Source organism: Nannospalax galili, unplaced genomic scaffold, assembly GCF_000622305.1.
Source record: "Nannospalax galili isolate Female #2095 unplaced genomic scaffold, S.galili_v1.0 scaffold879, whole genome shotgun sequence".
Lineage (NCBI taxonomy): Eukaryota > Metazoa > Chordata > Mammalia > Rodentia > Spalacidae > Nannospalax > Nannospalax galili.
In genome coordinates, this window is record NW_008346261.1 from 3326873 (window position 1) to 3333163 (window position 6291).

The 6291-nt window shown below is 39.3% G+C and overlaps 1 protein-coding gene across 1 annotated transcript in view; it reads left to right on the top strand.

Moving 5' to 3' along the window:
• The window catches only part of Hsf5 (heat shock transcription factor 5), a 49732-nt gene that overhangs the window by 42784 nt on the left and 657 nt on the right, over nt 1-6291 (top strand). The gene's annotated exons all lie outside the window — the stretch shown is intronic.

Genomic DNA, 6291 nt, shown 5'->3' on the forward strand with positions numbered 1-6291 from the left:
GCCAGTACATGATAACAATAAAACTTTAGCAATAATTGCTATTATTTTCATAGTACTTATTACTGTATTAATACTGATTATTTTATTTATCTTGAAAATAAATTTTGCTTTATATTTAGTAATATTATTTTATTTTTAGAGACAGGATCTCATGTATCCCAGTCTAGCCTCAAAGTCACTAGGTAACCAAGGTAGATCTTGAACTTCTGCTCCTCTGGCCTCTATCTTCAGAGTACTGGAAATAAAATCCTGCACCACCATGCCTAGTTTATTTGGTGCTGGGATCAAATTCAAGGCGTCATGCATGCTAAGCAAGCAGTCTACCAAGTATGCCACCACCACAACAAAGGAGAACTATATGTCTTCAAAACATTTGTCAGTCTCCCTTCACTTTTGATCTTACACTATGCCCTTTCTTCTGTCATAATGGATAAATGGCCAGTTACTGTATTTGTGTATAGAATCCTATCCTTTTTGTGTGCACACAGACAGCACCTACTTCTGTCTCTCTTACTCTAAAATAGTCACATTTTCAACATGCAAATATGCCAACACAGGACATTTGTCAGTAAAACTTGCCGCCAAGCATGGTGGCACAAGTTTGTAATCTCAGCTACTCTAGAGGTTGAGGCAGGAGGATCACTTGAGCCCAGGGGTTCAAGACCATCCTGGGCGATACAGTGAGACTCCATTTCTGAGGGAGGGAGGGAGGGAGGGAGGGAATTCTTGGGCTAGAGATATAGCTCAATGGTAGAGGGCTTGTCTGGCATGTGTAAGGCACTAGTACTCCAAAAAAGAAAGCAAGAGGCCAGGTGTGTGTGGGGGGGCACACCTTTAATGCCAGCACTCAAGAGGCAGAGGCAGGCACATCTCTGTGAGTTCAAGGCCAGCCTGGTCTACATAGCAAGTTTGAGGCCAGCTGGGCCTACAGGGAGATCCTTAAAAAATTACATTGTAGAACACGAATCAGTACTTTATTCTTTCTTATGACTCAGTAGTACTGTGTAGCATGTATATATTAGAATATATACATATATATATATATGTATACTTCTCTGCTGTTGGACATTTGGTTTTTTTCTACTTTTTGACTATTGTGAATAGTGCTGCTATGAACTTGTATGTTTGAGATAACTGGTTGAGTACTTTCAATTCTAAGTATATACCTAGGACTGGAATTGCAGAGCCATATGGTAGTGCTATGTATAACTTCTTGAGGAACCACCAAATGTATTTACCATAATGGCTAAACTATTTTATATCTTTACCAGAAATATGCAGGGTTCTGATTTCTCTACATCCTTGTGAATGCTTATTATTTTGCATTTTAAAATTTTTACCATAGGTATCCTACTTTGGCTGATGGTTTCAGAAGGTTCAGACCATGATCATTTGGCTCCTCCCCTTTGGCATGTGGCATAGGAGGGCAGCTCACATGATGTTACATAGGAAGTAGAGGGGGAAATACAAGAAAAGACAAAGCAAGATAAAGCCACCGAGGTATCACCAACACCTACTTTACCTTCTCTCACTAATGCCATTATATTAGGAATCCATCAAGGAATTAATCCATATTCATCAGGTCAGAACCCTTATGATTCATCCCTGGAAATGCCCTCACAGACACACCCAGAAGTATCTTTCAATAATCTGGGTAATTCTCAGTTCTGTCAAGTTGATAGTGAAGAGAAGCTATTTGAATTCCACCTCTTGTCAATTTAGTACCCAAACATGTATCTTTAACATAACATTCCACCCCTGGCCCTAAAAGGCTCATAAGCATCTCATAATGTACAAGTCTTGATAATTCCAACATTGTTCAAAAGCCCAAGTTTAAGGTTTTTTCTGAGACTCAAGGCAAAGTCTTAGCTGTGAGCCTCTGTAAAAATAAAAAAGAATGAGGTGCCTATTTCCAACGTACAATTTCACAGAGTAAACATTCACATTACAAAAAGAGGAATGTGGTGATAAGCAAGGAAGGATAGATACAAAAGAATGCTGAAACCCAGTAGGGAAAACACTGACTCCTGTAGCTTAGTGCCTGCAGTTTGAGATATTTGACGGCTAGATGTGAGCTCCAGTGACTTGGGCAGCCTCACCCTATGATCTTGCTGTTTGCAGCCCTCATGTCTTCTCTCCTGGGCTGTATATACTCATTACCTATAGCCTTCCTGGGTAGATATTCCACGTTCTTGCCAACTCCAACACCCTGAAGTCTCCACGGCATCTTCAGCTTCATCCTCACAGCTTCCTACATTGCCCTCTCAGGTGCTGTCTGCAGGAATCCTGCTTGTCACATATTTTTCCTCCCAGACCTTCCTTTGAAATCTTGGTAGAAGATGCCATGATGCCATAAATCTTATATTCTGCATGTTTGCCAAACCAGCATCACATGAACATCTCCAAGGTTGGCCACCTGCTCAAGCAGTATCCCGGTCTATTGCATGGTAACTACAGTGTCCTCAAAGTGCCTGACTGGAAAATAGTAGATCCTGTTTAGTAGGTTCTATGCAAAGCAAGGGGTCCTGAAGATGCTCTTCTCAAGGAAACAGCTATCACATGATTTTATAGTCTTGCTCCTTGGAGCCTACACTACGTCAGATCTGCTTTCAAGGCATGCTTCTATTATTCTAAATGCAAAGCACTTGGCATCTCTTTTATAACTACAACCTCTTTGTTTATAATTTTCAACTTGTTCTGTTTCTGCCCAGATTTCTCTACTGTTCTTTTTTCAAATTTATTTATTTTTATTTTATGTGTGTGAGTATTTTATCTGTATGTATGTAAGTGTACCACTTGTGTTCAGTGCATTACCTATGGAGGCCAGAAGAGGTAATCCAATCCCCTGAGCTGGAGTTACAGATGGTTGGTAGCTACTATATGGATGCTGTGAACTGGACTCAGGTCCTCTGCAAGAGCAGCAAGTATCCTTAACTGTTGAGCCATCTCTCCAGCTCCTCCCCCGACCCTGATTTTTGCTTCCAATTCTCAACTATAAACTTGGCTGAAATTAGCTAGCAATATCCAATGCTGTATTGTAACTATTATGCTGTCTTGAAATTTCTTCCTTCTCTTCCTCAAAAATAAAAATAATATTTCATGATACATGAAAATATATTAAGTTCCGATTTCAAAATCCATAAAAGTTTTTTGTTTGTTTTCCTGGTTGGTTTGTTTTTGGTTATTGGTTTTTTGAGACAGGACCTTGCTATCCATGAGTGCTAAGATTAAAGGTGTGCATGGTGACATCTGGTTTCAGTTTCTCTCTTTTAGATGAGCAAATTTTTTATTGTGATAAGTTCCATGGCTAAAGTATTAGTGATAGAGACCAAATGTAAAATTTCTAAAAGATCACATATTAGGGCTATCACTAAGAATACTTTTCTTATCAATAAGTTTTCAACTCTCAACATATATTTTTATGGTTAACATAAGAATTTATTGTGATCACTTCTAAAGACTGCAATGGTCTTAAATTCTAAAGTTCTATGATTCTGGGGCTGGAGAGATGGCTCAGTGGTTAAGAGCACTGGCTGCTCTTGCAGAGGATTTGGGTTTGGTTCCCAGCACCCACATGGTAGCTAACAACCTATAACTCCAGTTCCAGGGAATACAACACCCTCTTCTGACATGCACAGCACAGGTGCACTTACATACATGCAAAACATTGATACATATAAAATAAAAATAAATCAATTAAAAAGTAATTCTGTGATTCTAATATTAACTGTTGGGATATGATTGTTCTTTTTTTTTTCCCCCTTTCTGAGACAGGGTCTCCCTGTAGCTCCAGCTGGCCTGGAACTCACATTGTAGACCAGGCTGGCCTTGAACTCACAGAGATCCACCTGTCTCTGCCTCCCAAGTGCTGGGATTAAAGGTGTGCACCACCATGCCCAGCATAATTATAGTTCTTAATATCCCATTCAACAGGGACATCCTGTATCCCAGAACTTCTCAGTGTCATTCTATAACTAAATTATTTAAAATTCTTGTTATTATGTATAAGGGAAGCTTCTCATACTTCAAGCTTTTACTTGTTTAAAATAAAAGACTTCAAGTTGATTAGGCATCTAAATTACAGTGATTTTTGTCTGTTTTGATGGGATTGTAATGTTCAGTTGTGGGAAGCTGAATGTTTACGAGCAAAGTTTCATTGATTCCTGAAGAACAGACTTCTCAGACTGGGCATGGTAGCTCACATCTATCATCTCAGAGCTTGTGAGGTTAAAGCAAGAGTATTGCCCTGAGTCTGAAGCCAGTCTGGGCTAGAGGGAGACCCTGTCTCACAAAAACAAGCAAACAAAAAAGACCTTCCGTTTTGTAGCTGTTGGATCATAGATGGTATTTCATTAAAGGGAGCGTGCTCTCAAATAGAAATTAACATTCCCAAACAAGTAGATGCAGTGTTCTTGTCCTTAAAGCCAACTCTGCCACTATGATTCCCAGATATTTCTCTGGTGGATATGCAAGGTTTGCTTCTAAGTGAAGTCCTATAAACTTCTCTTAAAGCACCAGACTAGTATTTATTCTATATCTTGTGTTTTTATTCATTTCTATACTTTTTTAAAATTTTATTTATTATTTTATGTGTATACGTGTATTGCCTGCATGCAGGTAAGAGCACCCATGTTGTGCAATGCCCTCGGCTGCCAGATCCCCTGGGACTGGAGTTATGGACAGTTGTTAGCTGCCATGTGAGTGCTGGGATTCAAACCCGGGTCTTCTGCAAGAACAACCAGTGTTCTTAAGCTCTGAGCCATCTCTCCAGCCCCATTTCTATACTTTCTTTTTAAAAAATATTTCATTATTTTTATTTTGTGTGTATGAGTGTATTGCCTGCATGTATGTAAGTGCACCCATGTCGTATAATGCCCAAGGAGGACAGAAGAGGGCATCAGATACCCTGAAACTGGACTTACAGACAGTTGTTAGCTGCCATGTGGGTGATGGAAATCAAACCCAGGTTTTCTGCAAGTGCTCTTGACCACTGAGCCATCTCTCCAGCCCTGTGGTTTCTATACTTTCTTAACTCCTTGACTGGGTCAATGAAGAAAGCTCACTTCTTTTTAGTAAAATCATTGTGTTTAAACGACTATTTTTAGAAGCCCTGTGTCAAATGCTATCTTATTTTAAAGCTCAGTTACTAAAAAGGTTTGTTGCTATTGTTCAGTCTAAATCCTCATAGGAGCTATATAGTTCCTTTAATAGTTTTTACCTTTGTCTTTATCAGGATTTTGTACTCTGACTGGGCCTGTAGCACACCTTTAATCCCAGAACTGCTGAGGCAGAGGCAGATGGATCTCTGAGTTCCAGGACAGCCTGGTCTACATAATGGGTTCCAGGACAGCCAGGGTTACATGGTGAGACCCTGTCTCAAAAAACAAAAAGATTTCCTACTTTGCTTTCAAAGTAGGTTTACAAATGAGTCTGTTCGTATCTCAAAATCAATCTGTCTCTCTGTCTGTCTCTCTCTCTCTCTCCCCCCCACGTGTGTGTGTGTGTGTGTGTGTGTGTGTGTGTGTGTGTGTAAGTAAGGATTGTGTAGCCCTAGTTGGCCTAGAACTCACTTATGTAGACTAAGTTTGGCCTCAAACTTGTGTTAGTCTCTTGCCTCTGCCTTCCAAGTGCTGGGATTACAGACCTGTGCCACCATGCTCAGCTAGATTTCAAATTTTTATTTGATTATTTTCCATTACTGTATGTCTTGTCCTAGCCTTCGTGTGGAGCTGCGGTGTTTAAAGCATTATGATAATTTTACTCCCACGTCTTTTGGTCAGCCTTCAAAAATCCTGAAGCCTAGGTTGCACTCCATACCAATTAAACCAAAGTATCTGGAGGAGGGAGCCCCAGGTATTGGTTTTTTTTTTTAAATTGCCAAGTGATTCCAATGTATATCAAGATGTGGAAACCACTGGCTTTACTTATTAGCCATATAATAGCTTAGTCTTTCTACCTCCCAGATATGTACTTACTTGTTAGGATTAATTAGATGACACAGTAATGTATTTAAGCTATTTGAAAAAAACGTTTATGTTACATAAATATATTACAGTTATTGTAGAGAAGCTCTGAGCTTTTTTGTATTACAGAACCTAGTACCTTAGCTCCCATTTTTTGCTACTTTCCGTTTCTAAGGAACCATTTTGTATCTTAATCTCCATGAGGGTACGCCTTCTTCCTTACTTACAGTTCCTTTTGTTTGTTGTGTTAATCAACAACTCGCCTACCTGTCCTTACAACATAAAGGAATTAAATTTTTTGTTGTGTATATTTCATCTTAATTTCTTC